Source organism: Sminthopsis crassicaudata, chromosome 2 (assembly GCF_048593235.1).
Source record: "Sminthopsis crassicaudata isolate SCR6 chromosome 2, ASM4859323v1, whole genome shotgun sequence".
In the NCBI taxonomy this organism is placed as follows: Eukaryota; Metazoa; Chordata; class Mammalia; order Dasyuromorphia; family Dasyuridae; genus Sminthopsis; species Sminthopsis crassicaudata.
Window position 1 is genome coordinate 336,471,366 of NC_133618.1, and position 23,563 is coordinate 336,494,928.

Consider the following 23,563-nt stretch of genomic DNA (forward strand, 5'->3'; position numbering starts at 1 on the left):
TGTGTATCTGTAACACACACATATATAGATAAATACTTAGTAAATAGTTGTTAAATTCAGTGATTATTCACTGAGATCTACTATGGACAATGGACTAGTACCAATGAATGAATAAATGAATATCCAGAAAGGAGCTAAATAAACAAACAAATCCGGATAAGAGTGTCATTGACACTTGGAAAAGTCTGGAATGGTGACGTTAGCAGTCTGACCTGTCTCCTCTGGGCACAAAGGTTAACACAAATGGCACAATCCCTGGCAATGGTTTAAGAAAGAGGGAGTGATTTCATACAGAGACTGTATCTCATCCCAAGCTATGACCTACCACCCCAGATACACCAGCTTGAAAATCCTTCGAGTTAAATTAAATGAATATGTCTGAATATGTCTGACTTAGTATTCAATTAACAATAGTTAATGATAAGAGACATATACAGGGAGAGACAGAGAAAGAAAGAATAAGAGATAAAGCAGAGAAATTGAGAGAAAGAAAGAAAAAGAAAAAAGAGAGAGACAAAAAAGAGAGGAGAAAGAGAGAAGACAGAGAGACAAAGAGAAAAAAGACAGAGAGAATTCAATATTGAAAATTATTTTATATGATTTAATTTGATCCTTTCAACATCATATAAGGTATGCATCCCCATTTTACAGACGAAAAAACAAATATTGAGCAAAAATCCCTGAAGGAGGATTTGTCTTCTTGATTTCAAATGTAGCACTCTGTCTCTCTTGGTCAAGAAAATGGGTATCTAAGCTGTTCAATCCTCTACTAGATTGTAAGACAGATCTCTCTCTCTCTCTCTCTCTCTCTCTCTCTCTCTCTCTCTCTCTCTCTCTCTCTCTCTCTCTCTCTCTCTCTCTCTCTCTCTCTCTCTCTTTTTAACCACCATTTTTATTTATCCCTTGGTGTTCTTAGTGTTATACAGGGAATATAAAGGAGAGGCGGGGAAAACAAGATTACATCCAATAGGAGAAATGAAATAGGTTTCTTATGGGGAGGTGCCATTTGGTATTTATAAAAACACAATGAATCTAATGTCATAATATAGACAGAGCATGGTGGTATGACTTGGGAATAAAAGCCAAGATTTGGGAAAGTATCTGCCACTCCCTGGTACTAGAAGACATGAAAACCCCCAACCTTCTGAATCAGACATCAAGGGATCTTACAACCACAAGACTGAGCCTTTGGAAGCTGGAAATACTTGCTCAGTGAGAACTCCATGAAGGTTTTTCTAAGTATTTCTTAATTTAGAGACTCTAGACACAACTTGGGAGCTATCCCAATTAAGAACATAGCCCTTGGGGCAGCAAGGTGGGGGCAGTGGATAGAGCATAGGCCCTGGAGGTCAGAAGGATCTGAGTTTAAATCCAGCTTCAGATAATTGGCACTAGTTGTGTGACCATCGGCAAATTGTTTAACCTATTTTCCTTTTATTTTATTATATTTTATTTAATCACTAATCTGTTTTACAAAAAAAGGAAGAAAAACGGCATTGAAAGTCATTTCTATAATCACTCAATGCCTACAATTCACTTTGTCTTACATTTAAAATTAAGTATTGTTATTTTCCACCCCATTTTCTTTTTTTTTTTTTTTCCTTTGGTTAAGTGACTTGCCCAGGGTCGGCTAGGAAGTGTTAAGTGTCTGAGGCCAGATTTGAACTCGGGTCCTCCTGACTTCAGGGCTCATGCTCTATCCACTGCGCCACCTAGCTTCACCACTCCATTTTTTTTTTTTAAACAGATAAAGAGACAAGTTCTGAGATACTAAGTGATCCAGACATTAAATGGCACAGTGAGACAGTAGAAGCATCTAGGATGAGGCAAGTGGACAGAAAGCCAGGTCTGAAGTCAGGAAGAACTGAACTCAGGGCAGCTAAGTGACACAGTAGATAGAGTGCAGACTAGAGTCAAGAGGACCTGAATTCAAATATAGGCTGGGAGACACTTAGTTTCTTCATCTGTAAATTGGGAATTATAATAGAACCTATTTAAAAAGGTTCACAACAAAATGTTGTTGTGAAGATCAAATGAGATAATCATAAAGCACTTAGAACATTGCCTGGCATATAGTAGGTGCTTAATAAATGCTTGTTCTCTCTTTTCCTTTCCTCCCACTGCCACCTTCTAAAACTCAACCCAGTTATTCTGGCTCCCACCATTACCCTTTACATTATCCCATGCTGTCTCTCACCAATTCAAGGACTAGAAGGATGGTCACAGCAGAATTCCAAGTCTCATCTGAAGTTACATTTGTGATGATCTATGACACATATATGTGCATACCATTATGTGAGTAAAGAGATAAAGAACAAAGCTGGTGCTTACTGCTGCAGGTGAGAGAAAAGTTAAATAGAATCTTATATTCATATAGGATTCAGAATTCTATTCCAAAATGTCAGTCTCCAATTGAGCTCAAATCCATATATCAGATGGGAAAGGATTTCCAAAGTACAATTGCATCTAGAGACCCAAAGGATGGCTATTCCAATTCTCAGATGTCTTTTGGGTTCACACTCCTAAAGCCATAGTTCATAAGTATCCACCTACATGTTTACTTTTTCAATAGTTTGCAACAGAAAATAGCCAGTGCGAATTTTTGTGTCTTTCTCCCTCTCCTTGTAGCTCCTTACTTCCTGAGACACAATATTTAAATTAAGCCAAATAATAACCCTACAATGGCCTTTTAAGTGTTCAAGTAAAGAGAAGAGTCAACCAATAAAGCAAAACTTCAGTGTTGTCTTATTTTTTAAAATTGCCACAGCCATTCCAACCTTCAGCAACCACCATCCTGGATCAGTGAGCAGCCATCAACATTGAGGCAAGACCCTCCACTAGCAAAAAAGATTACAATCCACTGAAACCTCAGATAGTACTTTTTTTTTTTAGCATTTTAAATTAAGATAAAAGATTTTTAGACATAACAGAATTGCATACTTCAGTGCAACATAAGCATAACTTTTATATGCACTGGGAAATCAAAAAATTCATGTGATTTGCTTTATTGCAAGGTTAGCTTTATTACAGGAACCAAATCTGCAATATTTCCAAGATATGCCATGCATATGTGTGTGTGTATGTGTATACATCTACACACATACACTTTGTATTTTAGAGCTATGTGTTTTGTGTTGTATATGTGTGTTATATATAACATAAATATATATATATATATATAGTCAAGCAAAATACATTTTTAAATGGCCATAATAAAAAAAAAAATCTCAATCTGACAGAGAGTTCTCTCTGTCAAGAGGTGGGTAATATCATGAATCCCCTGGAATCATGGTCAGTCATTGCACTGATCAGAGTTCTTAAATTTTTCAAAATTGTTTGTCTCCACAATGTTGTTAGTGTATGAATTATTCTCCTGGTTCTGCTCAGTTCTCTCTGCATCAGTTCATACACGACCTCCAAGCTTTCTCTGAAACTACCTCCCATCATCGTTTGAATGAGTTCCAAGTTGGGAAAAGGCTTAAAAGCTGTGCTTTATTGTATCTGACTCAATGTGCCCTGTCTCTGGGTTATAAAGTTATCTTAGCTGATCCAACTCTTCTGCTTTTGTTTACATGACCTCATTTTCATATCAGGCCTATGTGAACCTTTCTCTTTTTCACTTCCTGTCTAAATGCAGGGGCTGCTGGTGAATGAAGGTTGCTTGGCTTATTAAGGTGGAATAACTAAATTGGAAGGATTATTATGTTTATGAGAAAATAAAGGAGGTTTTATCTAGGCCAAGATTAAGGCTACCATCTGTGCTGTTTGGCAAGGAGTTCAGTCAGGCCTGCAAAGAACTGAGAGGATACTACTGACCTTTGTCCCCATGGCAAGTAGTCATCGGATACCCATGGCTGGATTTTTTTTAGAAAAAGACCTAACTCCTTTCTTTTATCTATAAGCTCTGCATAAGAGTGGAGAACAGAATCATCCCTGTATTCCAGATCACAAACATTAAGGCCTTGGAGAATGAAGACAGAATAAGATATTCTGCACCCATCTAGTGCCAGTTCTGTCCACCCAACAGGTGAGGAAAAGACCTAAGCTGGTAAACAGTAAATTGGCCAGTGTAGGAGGAGGATGAGATACTTTAAGAACTAGGCCCTATGAAAACCACCTTTGGGAGAGGGAGTAAAAAATGAGTGATAAGGAAAATAAGGAGGGGAAAAATATGAAAGTACCAAAGATTTCAGGAAGAAGAAATCTCAAAGACTTTGGACATAAAGTGATGAATCAACAGGAAAAATATTAACAACAGGAAGAAATATAACCTCCAGATCTTAGACATCTATGAATACATATGGCAAAATAAAGGAAAATGAGATAACATTTGATAAGACAGAGGAAAACATGGAATCACAATTGAGTGGCTTAAATGAGGAGCGAGAATTATGAAAGAATTTATGTTCTGTACGGGAAAAATAATAAGCAGAATAGAAAAAAAGCTTGGATCTACAATGGAGTGCCTCATCAAAGCAATAAAAGAGAGAACAAAAAATTGGGAATGCAAATATTCATAAGCAAAGATACCTGAGTAAGTAAAAGTAAAAATATCTTGAAGGAAAATAAAAAAGTAATAACATTAAAAGAAAATATGCTCATTATGCAAGTAAATCATATTGATCTTGAATACAGGATATGTAGAAATAAACTAAGGATTACATATTTCCTAGAAGAATATGAACAGACAAAAAACATTAACAATACAAGGAAGAAAAAACAGAAGAGAATCAACCATAACCTCTGAATATAGAAAATAAATTTTCAATTGAGTAATTAACAGATCAGGGAAAAAAACCCAGAGTTACAAATTCTAAGGTACATAGTGGTTAAATGAAACAATTCAATTCAAAAGCAAATTTTGCAAGTCATTAGGAGAAAGATCTTCAAATACAAAGGGAAAAAATATCCAAAATTATTTTGCACCTAATAGAAAAAGGAGAAAATGGAATATGTGTCAAAGAACAGTAAAGCTCAAGATGCAGGCCCAGGTCATGTGTCCTACAAAATCTGAGCTTAACCACATAGGACAAAATATGGACATTAAAAATAAACTGTTAGAAATATTTGAAATATTCTTTATAAATAAAAAAGAAAACCAGAACAAAAGAGATTATTTGCTTCTCAAACACCTCAAACAACAGAAATGTGCTAGGCAAGGAGAGCAATAGGAACTGAGTGAGAATAGAAAGACCAGTAGGAGACAAAAGTGAATAAGGAACTATGGTAAAGACAGCAGTTGAAATCAAAAGGAAGAAACAGCCAATCCATCCTTTATAGACCATAATATAGTAAGCATAGAAATTGGTCCAGAGATCACAAACAAAAGATAAGCACCCAAAGGGAGACTTAACAATAAAATCTTAAGTAAGTGGCAAGGAGTGGGAAAAGTGGGGAAAGAGAGGGAGAGAATTTGGAACTCAAAGTTTAAAACTTTGTTTAATGTTAAAAATTGTTTTTATATGTAACTTGAAAAAAACTAAATATAATTTGTAAAAATTAAATGAGTAGGTCAAAGAACAAATCACAAAAGCAATGATAACTACGGAAAAGAAAATATAATGGTGAAACAACAAAAAATTTCTGGGTTGCAACTAAAGCAGTCCTTGGGGAAGAAATTATATCATTACAATCATGCAATAACAAAATGAAAAAAGAGGAAATTAATTAACTGAACATGTATTTTTAAAATATAAAATCAGGGGCAGCTAGGTGGCACAGTGGATAGAGCACCAGCCCTGAATTCAGAAGGACCCGAGTTCAAATCTGGTCTCAGACATTTAACACTTCCTAGCTGTGAGACCCTGGGCAAGTCACTTAACCCCAGGCTCAGAAAAATAAATAAATAAATAAATGAAATATAAAATCAACAAGCACCAAAGAAGAGATATTAAAAATTAAAGGGGAGGGGCAGCTAGATGATAAAGTAGATAGAGCACCAGTCCTGAAGTGAGGAATACCTGAGATGAAATCCAACTTCAGACACTTAACACTTACTAGCTCTCTGACCTTGGGCAAGTCATCTAACCCTAATTGCCTTGCCAAAAATAATAATAATGATAATAATAAATTAGAGAGGAAACATACATTGAGGGGGAGGGGACACATTGGAAATGACAGATAAAACTAAGAGTTGTTTCTTTGAAAAGAGAAATAAAATTGATGAACTCTTAGCTGATTGATTAAAAAGAAGAAAGCAGAAAATTAAATCAATAAAAGAAAAAATGATCAAGATGTTGATGTTCAGTTGTTTTCAGTCATGTCTGACTCTTCTTTGGGGTCTTTCCACCTATCTGGGGGAAAAACGGAGTGTTTCCCCATTTCTTTCTCATTTTACAGAAGAGGAAACTGAAGAAAATAGAGCCAAGTGACTTGCCCAGGGTCACACAGCCAGTAAGGTCTGAGACCAGATTTGAACTCAAGATGATTCCTGATTCCAGGCCCAGTGTTCTATCCGCTGCACCACCTAACTGTCCAGCAAAAGGTAAAGTCACAGCAAAACCAGAAAAAATGAAAAGCATCATCAGAATATATTATGCAGAGTTATATGTTAATATAACTGAGAAAACAAAAGAAATGGAACAATAACTTCAAAAACAAAAAAATACTCAAACTATTAGAAGATGAGATAGAGAGCTTATATGGCCTAAAATCAGAAAATAAAATAGATCTACTATAAAGGAACTACCAAAGGGTAGGGAACGAGGAGGAAGGACTCCTTGTCCTTTTGTATTCACAGAATTCAAATTATCTGGTATTAGAGAATAGAGATAAATAAATGAAACAAACTTAGACAAAGAAAACGCAGAAACAATAAAATTCAACGATCCAATATTTGATAAAGCGGAAAACATAAATTACCCAAGGAAAAACTCTCTATTTAATTAAACAAAACCAATAACAAAACATATCAGGAAAACTGCAAAGCGACCTGGCAGAAATTAGGCCTGAGCCAACATCTTATACCACACTTTACAATACTTTCTCAATGGAATCAGGGCCTTAATATTAAAGATAGTACTTTTAAAATATAGAAATGAAGCAAATTAATAACTCACAGCTCTGGGCAAGAGATGCATTCCTAACTGAACAAAAGATAGAAGCAACTACAAAAAAAAAAAAAAATAGATAAGCTTGATTACTTGAAACAAAAAGGGTCTGCATACAATATTAATGCCTCTAGGATAAGAAAGGAAGTGGTCAAATGGGGGGAAAAGTTTGCATTAAATTTCTCTGGAAGAGTTTGGCATTCAAGATATATACATACACATACATACATGTGTGAATGTATATGCATATATGTGTGTATATACATTTTATACACACATATATATATAATAAGCCTTTTTCTGATAGATAAATGATCAAAAGATTTAAAGAAACAGCTCTTAAAAGAATTGCAAAGTATTCAAAACCACATTTTTTTAAAAGCCTCACATCACTAATAATAAGAGGAATGTAATTCAAAACAATCCTGAGGTTTCACATCATCCTTTACAAATTGGTACAAATGAAAAAAATGGCAACATTCAATGTTGGAGTGTTGTAAAAGATAGTACACTAATAAATTGTTGATGGAACCATAAAATGGCACAATCATTTTGAAAAGCAATTTGAAATTATGCAAATAATATTACTACAATGTTCATAGCCTTTGAATCAGAGAATCTATTACTGGGTTTTTACCCCTAAGGAAGCCATTGATAGAAAAAAGCCCCCATCTATTCCAAAATATTATAGCAATATTTTTATGATAGGATGCCACTCAGTTGGGGCATGAATAAGCCAATTGTGGTGCGTGAATTTAAAAAAAAATTATGTATGTGACAAATATAGAAAAGCATAGAAAGATTAGTTTGAACTAATGAAGATTGAAACATGCAGAGTCAATAAAATAATATATACATCATCTACAATAATGTAAAGGGAAAGAACTAAAAAATCAAAAGTAAATGTGAGAAAATTATACAGCTCAAGTGGGATTTTAAAATGAAGTGATATGAAAAGATACCTTCAACCTATTCTTTTGTGGAAAAGGATGTAATACTGCAATATTATATGTATCACATATTACATATATAATACTACAGGTATTACATACTGCATATTTTTTATATTTTTCAATGTATCAATCATTTTTGTTAACTTGTTTTCCCTCTTAAAAAATAACTATCATATGGAAGAGAGAATGGAAAGGATACATGCAATACTCTTGTGATATAAGAAACAGAAAATATCAACAATAACTTAAAGCAGAACACAAACAAAAGAAAAAGAAAATTACTTTAAAGGGGACAAGAGAGAAAAACACAAAGACTACTTTTAGAACTGGCTCATAAAACTGAGATAGTTTGGAAATTAACATTTTGATAGTGACCACAAACAATTAGGAAAATTCCCTTAACTTCCTCTTTTTTAACAACCACTTGTGAGTCAATAATCCATGAATTTATGTAATTCAGAACTTCTCAAATCTGCATCTATTTTTGAAGCCACTCAGTTTCTTGGGGATAATGAGTTGCACATTTATGATATTTTACAGTAGCATTTCCTTTTATTTCTCTTTTTCTTTCAATTACCAAATCTCCCCCCTCAACTCACTTCCCACTTCCAGTATTCTAGGATTGGGGGATGGTCTTTATAATTTTATAAACCCCAATCACATCCCTTTCTTGGTCTGTCTTTTCCTCTCTGAAGCAACCTGATTGTTTTAGTCTGTCCTCATATGGAAGCCATTCTGAGCCCTTGATCATTTTAATTGCTCTTTTTAACAATTTTTCAGAGGTTCAGATCTGGAGTCAGTAGGAAGTCAATGAGTCTAGCTGACCCTGTTCAGACTCCAATGCTTGTCCTTTGAGCCTGAGTCTGCCTTCCTTCATCATTGGGTTGTGATATCATCTGTCCTCAGCTGAATGACAAGAACTTTTCAAGGTCATTGAGTCAATTGCCATGTCTTCAAAGGAGGCACTGAACAATGAATCCATATGAACTGAGTTATTTCGGTAACACAGGACTGGGTTCACTACTAGCCTATGACACATAGTAGCTTTATAATCAGTAGCAAATCACTGAAGGTCTATGAGCCTCAGTTTTATTGTCTGTAAAATAGGAATCATAATATCCATAAGACCTACCCTATCGATTTGTTATCAAATTCCATTAAGATGCACGTAAAGTACTTTACAAACATTAAGATTCTGCATAAATGTTAGTTGGAAGGAGGAATATGCCCCCTTTAAAGGACCCATTTATTCTTTAATGGTGCATACATCTAAGACTATGGAACAGAAAATGCCTGATGACAATGATATAATCTCTACTTCTTATTAAAGATGGAAAGGGAGATCAGAACACACAACCTCCTACCTGTTTTTTTTTAAATAAATTAATTATTTTAAATAAAATAATAGCTTTTAAAATAAATTATTTAATAATAGCTCTTTATTTTCAAAATATAAGCAAAGATAGTTTTCAACATTTACTCTTGCAAAACCTTGTGTAACAAATTTTTGTTCCCCCCTTTCCCCCACTGCCCTCCCCTAGATAGCAAACAATTCATGTTTAATATGTGTAATTCTCCTATACATATTTCCATTTATCATGCTACAGAAAAAAAATCAGATCAAAGAGGGGAAAAGTGAGAGGAAAAAACAAACATAACAACAAAAAAGTTGAAAATTCTATGTGGTGATCCTCATTCAGTCCCCACAATCCTCTCTCTGGGTACAGAAGGCTCTCTCCACCACAAGTCTATTGGAATTGGCCTGAATCACCTCATTGTTGAAAAGAGTCATATCCATCAGAGCTGATCATCACATAATCTTGTTGCTGCCCTACCTGTTTTGAATCAATAGCACAAAAGAGGCACTATACTGGTACTCAGCAACTCTTCCTTAAAGAACCCCTTCTCTGCAAGAACTCCATGTAATAATGCATGAATAAAATGGTGATTCCTTCCCTCAACACAACTACATCCAATCTATGACTGAATTGGCTGGGACTGCAAAAGTTAAATCCTCAGGGGGCACATAGTAAGTGTCAGAGTCAGGATCTAAGGTCTTTCTAACTCCAAATCCAGCAAATGATCTCTACTTGGAGTTACACTATAGAAACAAATAATAGATAGATCACAATATACAAATACATCATTTGCAATTTCATTGATACAGAATCCTTTCCACAATCTCAAATTTCAACTATCCATAACTTGGTAAGTTAATCTTACTTGATAAGTAAGCCTAAAATTCAGAAAAGTTAATTGATTCGGCTACAATCATATAGATAGCAAATATCAGGTAGAATCTGAACCCAAGCCTTCCCAATTCTAAGTTCAGATCTGTATGTATATGTGACAGAGGGAAGAGAATAAGCATTTGTATCAAGCCTATTATCTGCCAGGCACTGTGTTAGGTGCTTTCTAAATATTATCTCATTTGATTCCCATAAAATGTAGAGAGGTAGGTGTTGTTATTATCCCCATTTTATAATTGAGAAAACAATTGAAACAACTTACAACTAAGACAGATAGAAGTTGCCTAGAACCATATAGCTAGTGTCTAAGGCTAAATTTGAACTCAGGTCTTCCTGACACTCTATCCCTCATGCTACCTAGCTGCCTCTAATATATGTGGAGAATGTAGTATTGGTCGGGATAACATAAATCTCACTTTTGTAAAGGGGTGGTCTCTTAATTCACCTTCTCTCACAGTCCTGTTCTGTTGAGAATTACATATGTCAGAATTTACATTTATATTTATGGCCCGTAAATCAACTGTTATCTTTGTACTAAGAGTTAATTTTTGCTTACTAATAAAAGCTGCCATACTAGATTAAGCAAAGAGATTTAAAATTGTGCCATGCTCTCCCTTCAAATTAAAAAGATTGGCTGAAAATTTAGTTTAGGAGATAGGGAAAGGGAAGGAGGAAACAAAAATCCAGAGAGAAAAATAGGATTTTCCATCAGAAATAGAGGAGTAGGAAAGATCTACTTTCCAGGTAACCAGGAAGACTCAGCATACCTCAGTCTGGACCTTCTACAAGAAGAAGATGGCATTCAAAGACTTATTGTTCCACAAACAGGAAAGGTAAGTGAATTCATTGTGAAGCAATCTTGAATGACAAATTCAAACTTTTTATAAAATTAGAAGAGGAGGATTTGGTCTTCTCCATTCCAAGAAGACTCCAATTACATTCTTTATCAGAATCCAAAACATTAACTCTGAGGTTGGTAGTGAAAATATACTGGTTGTTGGGGAGGGGAGGATACCAAAAGTTGGGATTGGGAAGTGATTAAGCTGGATAGAATAACTACATTATATAGCTGATAACCTTTAAAAAAAAAAAACAGAACTGTGTTTTAATTGGTATACAGAACCCTTTCTATCAATACAGACACCTACTATGGGTTTTCCCATCTCAGAGAGCTATGAGTGAAGAGGGAAAGAAGGATAATACAATTAAGAGGTCATTCTCATTCCAAGACTGGCTATTTATCCACTATACCAAGATACCTCTCTCATATCATCATAAGATATGAGACAAGAAAAGCTTGTGTTGTCATTGAGTGCCTAGAGAACAATTTCAGAAGTACAGAAGGGAAAAGGAAGGTTTTAAGGTCATTAAGACTTTAAGTGGCAGAAAGAAAGCTAGGGAGGATATCATGACTCACCATACCTGCTCAAAACCTTTCAATGGCTTAACAAACAAATAAATGGAGAGGAATAAGCATGTATTAAGTGTCTACTACATGCCAGACACTGCTAAGCTCTTTACAAATATGATCTCATATAAATAAATACATTTCTACTTCTGAATTTTAAAATCTTCCACATTCTGGCTCCAATCTTCTTTGTCAGTCTAATTTCACATTAATCTCCTTCATAAACTCTATATTCCAACCAAATTGGACCATTTGTTAGATTCTGATTTCTTCCTATACTTCTGTACACAGAGTACATTACCCTTATGCCTAAAATATATTTCCACTTAAACTCTGCTGCAGTGATTTTAAATCTTAGATGCAGGAACTTAAAGGGGGGAAATTTATATCTTTATTTTCACTAACCTTTAACAGAAATTTAGCATTTCCTCCAATTGTGAATGGAAGCAGGAAGCATTATTCTGAGGAGTCCATAAGTTTAATAGATTGCCCATGGAGGCCATGGCACAAAAAAGGTTAAGAATCCCTAGTCTACTAAAAAATCTCATTTCCTTTGTAACCCATGGGACCATAACCCTCCAAAATCCTGAACTCACATGGACCAGGTTTGAGTTTAAGGGATTACTCCAAAAGATCATATTTGGTTGTTGGCTTATAATTTTCCCCAACCTTGGAATTTGCTTTGGGAAAAACTCCAAAATAAAGTTTATCAATAAATTGTTTCTAGGTTTCCTAAAGTGGACAATGAGATTCCTGTATAAGCATTTTGTATAAGTGTATATTGGATTATAGAGTCTTTGTATTATAGAGTCTTTATTTTACACACACACACACACACACACACACACACACACACGGAAAAGTCATAAAGTATTCCCCACAATAGACAAACAGAGAGGTAGACAGATAGACAGACAGATAGATAAACAGATACATAGGTATGTAGGTAGGTAGATAAATGGATAAAGATACCAAAACATAATGGAGATGAATTACATGCTGAGGAATATCTTCTATAATGGGATTCTCAGAGAATTTTATCAAATGCTCTGTCTACTACTATCTCTTTGCCTGAGAAGGATCTCTTCTCAGGGACTTCAATCTCTCACCTTTTGCTAGAAACAAATCTATAATTCTAATTCTCATGGATTCTTGTCCAAGGAAGCAATTACTAGGTCCTCTGTACACAGCACAGACTCAACCGATCTGCTCTCCAAGATTATCTTCTGAACAAGGAAAGTGAAGTGACATCCAAAAAGGGTCAAGCTTATCTTTCAGATCCCATTTATAGATCAGGCAAAGAGTCAGCTTCTCTGAAGAGTCTAGCCTCCCAAGTCTTAGCAGCCAATCTTTAAAAACAGCCCCAGTTACTAAAAATTAATTAGGAGTTATCTGTGCCTTACCCTTTTCCATTTCCACTTTCTTCTTTCTTCAATTATTTGCAAAGCCTCATCAGTCATTTTGCTTTCTTACTCTTCCTTTTTCTTTGGAATGTTTTCTGTTGCTGTCCTTTATACAATATTGTGAACTCCTGTCCATAGTTCTTCCAACATTCTATCCACTAGACCTAATCCCTTAAGTATATTTATTACCTCCACTTCATATTTATAAAGGATGTTATTTAGATCTTACTTATGTAGTCTAATGTTTTTTCCTACTTTATTCAATTTAAGTACAAAATGTTTAATAAGAAGCTCATAATCTGAGCCACTGTGAGTTCCAGGTCTTGTTTTAATTGGTGGTATAGAGCTTCTCTACTTTTGGTTGCAAAGCATAATTTATTTCTATATTGACCATGTGGAGAGAGAAATTTTAGCACAGGATGGAAGTAGCAAGATATGGCATCCCATCATAGAACCCTCTGACTGCCCAAATCCTTCTAAAAAATAGAAACATCATGTCTTATTCCTGAAATAAATGACATCCATGTAAAGCAAAAATGGATTTTTCAGCCTTTTAAATTTACAAAGAACAGTATTCATGGAAGCAAAAAGTTGATATTGGCAAACTTATCAAGAGTCAAATACCTGGTGAAATAAGTAGAACCAAAGGAACAGTGTACATAATGACTACAACAATGCAAATGGAAAGGAAGTTAAACTCTGAATTATCAAAAAACCAACAACGATTCCAAGAATAGATAATGAAACTTAAGATCCTCCTTTATATTGTACACACTGTCAGATATAGTCAATGTTTCTGATATTTTTACTTAATTGCTATTTTTTGTTTTAACAGGGGATTGAATTTCAAGATATGGAGATTGAGTTCATTAATGAATAATTATGATATAAAAAAGTATCAATAAAATTTATGGAGGAGGTAAGAAGGGTGCTGGTAAAATACATTCAATGAAAAGTTTTCAGGCCTGAGTTTAAATCCTGGCTCAACCACTTCCTACCAATATGACTTAGGCCACATTGTTCAACTTTGTCGGGGTCTCAGCTTTCTCAATTGAAAGATGAGAATTTAGAACTAGATATTCTCTAGGATTCCTTCCAGATTTAAATCCTGTAATCCTATTCCAGACCACCATAGATTGCCAAGGTGCAGTGTGATCAGGACTCGTCTCGTTAGACTGGGGATTCTTAGCTTATCCTAAAGGATGACTTCCCTAGAAGCTTTCTAGCAACAGGGCATTTGTGTTTCAAAGTGGTAAGATACATCATAAAATCTATTTGCATGCCAGCCACATGAATTCAATTACATAATTGAAATATATTTTTATCCTAGGATTCTTTTTTGCTTTCCCTTGACATTAAGAGTTTATTAGTGAAGATGTCAATCAATTTGTTAATCTTTTATTTCATCATATGACCATTCCGTTTTATTTTTTTGCTTCTTGGATGACATCTTTTAACTCTGAAGCAACTAAGTGGCACAGTGGATAGAGAACCAGGCCTAGAATCAGGGAGAGAGGGGCTTAAATATGACCCTGGGCAAGCCATTTAACACCGTTTGCCTCTGTTTCCTCATCTGTAAATGAGCTAGAGGAGGAAATGGCAAATCATTTCAGTTTCTCTACTGAACCCCCAATGTGGGTTCACTGAGAGCTTGACCCAAAGGGGTCCCACAGAACTAAATATGACCGAACAACAAAATCTTTTTTAAACTTTTTTCAACAGTATTTTATTTTTCCAAATACATGCAAACATAGATTTCAACATTCACCTTTGCAAAACCATGTGTTCCATAGTTTTCTCCTTCTCTCCCCGTTTCCTCCTTCTCCAAGACAACAAGCAATCCAATATAGTTAAATATGTGCAATTTTTCTAAACATATTTCCATATTCATCGTGCTATGCAAGAAAAATCTGATCAAAGGAAAAAAACACACAAGCAAACAACAACCAAAAAAAAAGTGCAAATATTATGCTTCAATCCACATTCAATTTTCATAGTTCTCTCTCTGGATGTGGGTGGCTCTTTCATTCACAAGTCTATTCGACTTGTCTTCAATTCATTGTTGAAAAAAGCCAACTCCATCACCATCTTATTGTTATACAATGTTTTCTAACAACAAAATCTTTTACTCTGGTTCACATTTATGTATACCTCCCAGTGCCCTCTGAGTTACATTCATTATCAATTTCTTGGGATTGCAGTGTCCTGTGACATATCAAACAATACCAGTAGGTCACTGCTATTTTTCTTAAATGGACATTTATCTTAGGAAGATGTTTGGAGCCATTAAAAGACCTTTGAAATTTCCCAGAGACAATTCATCTTGCTTTTCTGGGCCCAGCTTGTTGAACATATGCAACAGCTTTCCAAGATCTATGTGCTGATGGACAAGGTCTATAGGTTGTCCGTTCAACTGATTATTCCCAATCTCAGAGCTCCCAATCAAAAAGAACTCCTCCCCAACAATTCAAAGAGAGTATCTGTTCTCTATATGTCTGCCTGTCACTCAGCCTAGTGTGCCTCACTATTTCTGTCTCTTTGTAACCTCCTATTCACAAATAAGGAAATATGCAAATCAAGAAGCAATTATGATCAATCGAAACTTTACCTATGCTAATGGTCAAAGTAATTAAATAGAGATTGTAAACAAACTTTAAAGACCAGAAAAACTCCTCCATACAGAGGGAGAAAAGGAGGGTGGAAAAACAAGTACATCACCTACTTTTATCAACTGTCTCTCAGGGAAAAGTCTGAAATCACCAGTCTTCTCCAGACATGGCCTCAGGCTGCTCCATCAGGTTACTGGGAAACAGCCGTTGAAACAGCCATCTCAAGTGTCTCAAATGCCAGCCATGTCAGCTACCTCCCATCTCTCCTTCTTACTCTAATCTTTCACCTTAACTTGAATGTTTGTGTCCTTGCTAATACCTGTGTCCCATTTATCATGAGATACTTCCTTTTAAATGAGAAAGAAACAACAACAACAATAACAACACAACATCCCTTTAAAACTCACTCAGGAGGATTTCCAATTAAGATAGTCTTTGAATGACTCATGTTGTTCTGATCCCTAACCTGAACCACCAGACCAACCTGAGTCAAGTCTGACTTAAGACATTTGGCATTAGTTGGCAGGTTTGGGTTCATGGCTAAAGTGGGGTAAGTGTAATGTGGAGGAAGAGGAGCCCCAAGGGATTATTGTCTGTGAGAAGTCAGTGACTAGAGATAGATACAAATGTGTTCTGGAGAGGTAAGGATCGTACCCTAAGGATGATAAATATTATAAGTTACTATTTGTTAAATTTGTATTACTCTGTGTAGGAGAAGAGAGTTGTAACAAATGATCTCTATTACAGCTGTGAAGTATAAGCCTGAAGACTTCATTTGTAGCATACTTAATGGCCAGTTTGTGACTTTTAAACAATTGCATTTGAAAAGCCACTGGTAATTATTCTACATGAACATTCTTGAGTCTCTTTGATATAGGGCACTAGAGAGACAATTTAGGCTGACAATGCTTGAGTCTTCCCAGAATCTTAGAGATTCTAGAATTATGAAAAACAAAAAATGAGCCAGAGAACACCACTACAGAAGTAGTGGTAGGGGCTGGGGTCTTTGTCAGTTTAAAAGGAGAGAGCTTCTATTCTCACTAAAATTTAGTGAAATTTAACTATTTTCCTTACTGGGATAACACTGAGAAGTGAATGAGGGATGCCAGCTTGGGCCTGGGTAAAGCCAGAAGAAATTTAAAAATGTTCAAATGAGTATGACCACATACACTGTTTTAGAAAATTTGAAATCAGACTGCCTCCTCCAGTTTGTGTCTCCTTTCCTGAAAAAAAGGTGAGCAAACAGTGATCTTGAGTTGGATATTCGTAGCCTTAAAGATAGCAATTAGGTAGTCTTAGGGAGTAAAAACAACAACCATGTGGAGCTAATAAGACTCCTCATTTTTAAAAAAATATTCCCTTGACTCTTAAATACTTTCTTTAGTTCAGGCCTTCATCACCTCCCCTAGAGTATTGCAAGAATATTAGTCTTACTGATTCAAGTCTCTCACCACTCCACTAACTAACACTACCAATGTAATTTTCCTTAAGGGTATATCTGACCATATAATTCCCTAGTTTTTTCTATTGCCTCCATTATAAAACATAAATCCTCTTTTGAGCCTTTAAAACTCCTTTTTTGTATTTATTCACTTTATACTTATTCTGTGTGTATGTATGTATATATAAACATACACACACATACACATATATGCTGTTCCCATTAGAACAGGATGTAAGCTCATCATTAGTAGGGTTTGTTTTATTCTTTGCATTTGCATCCCCACAGCCTAGCATGGTATCTGGTATATAATAGATTCTTAATAACTACTTGATAATGAACTGATTTCTGCCATTTATACCCTGCAAAAATCCTGAATTGTTCAGATTTATCCTGGTTGTCCCTACAATCTACTTTCTCTGCTTATAGTCTTGACTTGTTCTCTGACTATCAAAATATCTGTATCAGTTTTTCTTAACTTTCCCTTACCTCAAGCTCTCAATGAACCCACATTTCCCTTCTATCAGCAAAAAATCTCACCTCCTACTCAACTGAGAAAATCAAGGCTAGATACCATGAGTTTCATTTTTCTCTCCTATTCTACACCTGAGAATCTCTTTGCTCCTTTCCTCCTCTGTTCAATCTTTAAGGAAGAATTGATTCTTTTTTTGCCTAGGTCAACTCGAAAACTTGTTTCCTTAATCGTTCACTCTTTTTTTCCTCTGGAAGCTCCCTCTTGGTAAATTAATTCTTTATTCTTTACCCCTTGTCATCTGACTCATAAACCTACCATTAATCTGCTCTGTTCTAAACTTTTAATTCTCTTTGACCTTCCTTAGAGTTTTTGACACACTTTAATCTTAATGTTCTCACCTCCTTGGCTCCCATGAACCTCCCGATTGCCTATATGCTCTTTTATACTGTATCATTTACTGTACCATCTTGTTTCTCATTTCCCTAACCTTAGGTATCCTTCAAGGCTCCATACTCTGAGATCTAGTGACATTGGTTTATTTGCTGTTCATGGAATAAGATAATCCATCTTTTAATCCAGATAATCCATTTTCACTAGCTGCCCCCCATTCTTAGAATTCTCTCTCTCTTCTTCTATGCTTCCTGGATTCTCTTTCCTGGCTTCACTCAAGTTGTAACTAAAATCCTACCTTCTACAAAAAAGTCTTACTGTATCCCCCTTTATGTTAGTGCCTTCCTTCTATTATCTCCAATTTATTCTTCTTCTTTTCTTATAAATAGTTGTTTGCATATTGTTTCTCCCATTAGATTATGAGCTTCCCTATGAGCAGGGATTTTGTTTATTTTGCTTTTTTTGCATCAATTTAGTAGGTACCTAATAAATGCTTGTTGACTGTTAAAACAGTGATCAACAGTATCAAATGCTGCAAAATGGTCAAGAAAAATAAAGATTAAGAAAAAGTCAACCAGAATTCAAAATTAAGAGCTCCTTGATAATTTCAGAGTAATTTTAATGTAATGATGAGATCAAGAGTCAGAATGGAGAGGATTTAGAAGAGTTGGAATAAAAGAAATAGAAACACCTAATATAAATAAATTACTTCTCCCAAAAACATTAGCTGAGAAGGGGAGGATATATATATATATATATATATATATATATATATATATATATATATATATATATATATATATATATATATATATATATATGTATATTCACACACACACACACACATATATATAAACTGGGATAAAATAATATAATTAAATTAGACATGTAGTAAGCCCAACAACTTTCTACATTTGTTAAAATGTTAGCATGCTATATCTTCTTTTTGCTGCAGATGTTTGTTTTATACAAATTTTGCACTGATTTCACAAGATTTTGACACATTCTTGAATTACTCATCACAAAACCATATTTTTAGCACATTAGTCATTAAATATATCTTTGACCTTTGAAAAATGGTTCATTTTTCCAAGTCTCACCTTGATTATGATCCAACATTTTTCAATAAGATTTAGAAATCCCGTGAGTTCCCAGGCTACTGGAGCCTGTTTATCTCCATCTCTTAGATAAAATTCATCTTCTTTTTTTAATACTTAATTGCATCAGAAAAAGTTGCAGCATTTTGTTTCTGTTTGGAAATTTCTATCATTCTGGAATAATTCTGCTTCTTAGTATATCAACATATTAATCAGAATTTGTCATACTCTCGATGAAAATAAGACTTACAGACTAAATAGAAGTTAAAAAAATGTCCAAAATACTTTTTGAAGTGAATGTTTTAAAGTTTGTCAGTTGTGCTTATAACTCCATTTGAGGTTTTTCTAGTAGAGATAATGAAGTGGTTTGCCATTTCCTTCTCCTGCTCATTTTACAGATGAGGAACTGAGACATAAAGAGTTAAATAACGTGTTTAGGGTCACACAGCTAGTGAATGTCAGGTTGCATTTGAACTCAGATCTTCCTCACTCCTATAATCCATGGGCTGGTCCTATGGGTAGTAAGTATCAAACTAGATCTGGACCTAGAAAATAAACTCTTTTGTAATTCTGAGAGCTAAGAATTTTTTTTCATTTTTATATAAAATTTTATTGTATTTAAAAATATAAAAGTCATCCTTACTTCCTATAAAAACAGGTATTGGGGTAGACTTGGTCCTCAAGAAGTAATTTGTCAATCCCAGCTATTAGTAATTCTCTAAAACCATAAATTATAGGAAGGTGCTAGTGTATTGGTAGCAGGAGTTTCCTCCCCAGAGAGTTCCCAATATCAATTAAATCATGAGTTCAATCTCTATCCCTATCCTATATCCTGTATGTGAGTTGGAACAAAGGAAGCAGATGGTAGTAGTAATTCCACGTTGAAATTTGGCAAGGCATACTAAAGAACAAAGAATTCAAGTATAGAAGACAGTATAGAGCTGAACTGATTTGCCAAAGGAGTGAAGATTACAAAGGGAGAATATAGACAGGACCTGAATAATGAGAGAAATTAGAGGTCATGTTGAGGATAATGAAGAAAGTTAAGAGTATTTAGGCAAAGGAGAAAATGGAATTACAAATTATTATGATTGGCTAAAGGAATTTCTGAATTAATAGACATGAAAATGGAATCCTTGTGGATGAGGGCAAGATCAAGGTTATGCTCATCCTTCTTTGTAGAATAGAGTGGAATGGAAGATGAGATCAGCAACCAATCTATAAAGTTATGATATGTGAAGGAACATCAAGATGTTTGTGGCATGATGCTGAGTGAAGGTGAGCAGAACCAGAACACTGAATACAGTAACAGCAAGATTGTGTAATGGTCCACATGACAGATTTAGCTCTTCTCAGAAATACAGTTCTCCAAGACAATTCCAATAGACCTGAGATGGAAAATGCTATCGGCATCCAGAGAAAGAACTATGGAAACTGAATATGGATCAAAGTGTACTTTTTTCATTTCTTGTTTTTTGTTTTTTTCTTTCTCATGATTTTTCCCTTTTGTTCTGATTTTTCTTTTACAATTTGACTAATATGGAAATATGTTTTAAATGTTTGTACATGTATAACCTATATCAGATTGCTTGCTGTTTTGGAGATGGGAAAGATAAAAGAGAGAGGAAGAAAAAAATTTGAAACTCAAAATCTTACCAAAAAGAATACTGAAAACTATCTTTACATGTAATTGGAAAAATAAAATATTATTAAGTGAAAGAAAGAAAAAAGGAAGGGAGAAAGGAAGGAAAGGAGGAAAAAAGGAAGGGAGGAAATGAAGAAGAAAGGGAAGGAGGGAGGGAGGAAAGAAGGAAGAAAGAGAGAGGGAGGAAGGAAGGAAGGAAAGAAGGGAGGAAGGAAGGAAGGAAGGAAGGAAGGAAGGAAGGAAGGAAGGAAGGAAGGAAGGAAGGAAGGAAGGAAGGAAGGAAGGAAGGAAGGAAGGAAGGAAGGAAGGAAGGGAGGGAGGGAGGGAGGGAGGGAGGGAGGGAGGGAGGGAGGAAGGAAGGAAGGAAGGAAGGAAGGAAGGGAGAGAGGAGAGAGGGAGGGAAAAAAGGAGGAAGGGAGGGAGAAAAGGAGGAAGGGAAGGAAAAAAATGAAAAAATATATGTTGATATCCTTATGATGAGGGCAAGAGATGGGGCAGAAAAGACAATTGTGAACAAGGAAGTGAACTCAATGAGGAAGGAGGGAGATAGTGAGACACAGAAGGAATGATAAATTTGGAGGAGTAAACCAGTAAATGAATGGCTATAAGAGAAAAATTTGAGTTAATTCCCAAAAGGTTGGACTGGGTTGCTGTTTCCTCAGGGAGGTGTAGGGGGCCAGGTTTCAATGAGTACCAAAAGATGGAAGGATGAAGAAAAGGAATTTAGGAAGCTTGCTAGTTATGAAATAGGCTTTCCAGAAGGCCTAATGGAAGTAATGGGCAGAACTGAGCTGAAGTATAAGCATAATAGGGCTGAAAAAAATAGAAATAAGGGAATAGACAACAATGTATGCAAAGCATACTTTGGCAGAAGGGGGTTCAGTATCATTGAAATGAGAATAAAATAACTTGGGATTATACTATATCATCTCAATTGATTCTCACAACAGCCATAGTGATGTGCTATTATTATTCCCATTTTATAGATGAAGAAACTGAAACTGAAAGAAATTTAGTAACATCACATAACTAAGGAGTTTCTCTGGCAGGATTTGAGCTCAAATATTTCTCACTCCAAACCTAGTACTTTCTCCACTAACTACCTCAATAAACAGAAGGGAACGCGCTAGTGAACAAGAGGAGATTAAAAATTGGGAAAGAAAAGAGATGATAGGAGGAACATACAAAGAAAATTGAAGAAAATGGAATCAGATATTTACAAAGGGAAAGGCCCCCTTTTCTCTGAGCCTGAAAGACAGTAAGGGATTATATGGAGGTAATTTAAAATATAGGTTTAGGGAGCTCAAAAAGAATAGCCTGGAATTTGTCAGTGAGTTATAAGGCAAGATCTTCTGCTGCTTGAGAGGAGGTGGAGTCGAGGTGAGTTGAAAAGAAATTTGGAACAAACACTGAAGGGAATTGAAGAGAATTCAGTCATAAATGAGTGAAAGAACTGGTGAGCAGCAGGGAGAGCTTATATAACACAAATGAGCAGTGGGTCCCAGTCAGCACAGTGGTAAGACTTTCTCCAGTGGGACTAGGAGGCAAGGGACTCAAGGGCAGAGGTCAGAGTAAAAAGTTCAACTGATTAACCAAGGGAGGCCAGACCAAAGGGATGGCCTTCGAGCTCTGGCCAGGGTAGAGAACAGGAGGGAAAAGCAGATGAAACACAAGGAAAGACAGGATGGAGGCTAAGAGTTGGGGAGAGGAATTTCAGAGTTACATATTACAGATCAGCAGACTGGGGACATAACCACTCCTGTGTATGGCTAAGGAGGAATGAAAGTACAGATGTTCTGACTGGCTTCAGGGGAGTCAGCTGACATTGTTAATCCTGTGTGTCAACTGCAATCCCGTTTTAGATTCCAGTTAAATTTTCAAAACAGAGATCCTGCTAACTGTATTGCTGTCTTCATTAGTTTTGGAAAAGAAATTTAAATTGAGCTCTGACGTTTTTTTGCTTTCTAAGATACTCACAGAAGTTTAGAACCGAAGGAACTTTAAAAATCATTTTGTCTAACCACTCATTTTACAAATGAGAGGCACATTGAGTTAGCACAGTGCATGGAACATTGTAGGTACTTAATAAATGTGTCTTTCTCTCTATCTTTCATATAGATGAGGAAATGGAAATTAATTTCAATACTTAAGTAACTTGTCCAAGACCATGGTAAAAAAAGGGCAGGAGATCTAGAATTCAGGTCATCTGACCTCAGATCCAGGATCTTTCTGTTTTAGTGATTTTCCTGTGTTGCCCTTCAGTGTCCTACTTATTAGTATTTGGTGACTCTTCAATACATTTTTTAAGAAGAGAAAGGCATTGGCTTTTCCCTTCATTATTAGTCTTTCCATCAATCGATTTGCACAGAACTTTAAAGAAAAGAGACTGAAATCAACCCAAACTGTGGACAGAAAACAAGGCCCCTTCAGCCTGTGGTTGGAAGATTGTTTTTCTCATTCCATGTACATAGGGAACCACAAAGATTCAGATAATGCTACAAACAATTCAAAGCCACAGGAAGGGGGTGGGGAGAGGGAGGAAAGGAAGAACCAAAGCATTTTCTCTTACCCCAGCCTAAGTGCTCTGTGTGGGCTCAGACTTAACCAGCTCCAGAACTTCTCAGGGAGAGAGTAGCCCCCCCCACTCCCAACCCCCACCCGCATCCCCATGTGTCCCTGGGCCAAGGCTGCAAGTACTCTGGACAGGAAAGGGGATAACAGGGCCTGGAATGACAAACCCCCATCTTGGGCCAATTAATGAATCACACCCCGCCCCACCCCCTTCCATCCCCTCAGCCCATTTCCCCAGCTTGAGACAATTAAGTGGAGAATTTGAGCAGACTG

General features: G+C 35.7%; 1 long non-coding RNA gene across 3 annotated transcripts in view; it reads right to left on the minus strand.

The window, feature by feature from the left end:
• The window catches only part of LOC141556402 (uncharacterized), a 44,033-nt gene that overhangs the window by 12,624 nt on the left and 7,846 nt on the right, over positions 1-23,563 (minus strand). For 2 of the 3 annotated variants that reach the window (XR_012486522.1, XR_012486523.1), the window contains exon 1: positions 23,289-23,359. The exons of the other annotated variant lie outside the window; for it this stretch is intronic. This is a non-coding gene — a long non-coding RNA (uncharacterized LOC141556402). Of the gene's footprint in view, positions 1-23,288; positions 23,360-23,563 lie in introns of those variants that run through there. 3 annotated transcript variants of the gene reach the window in all.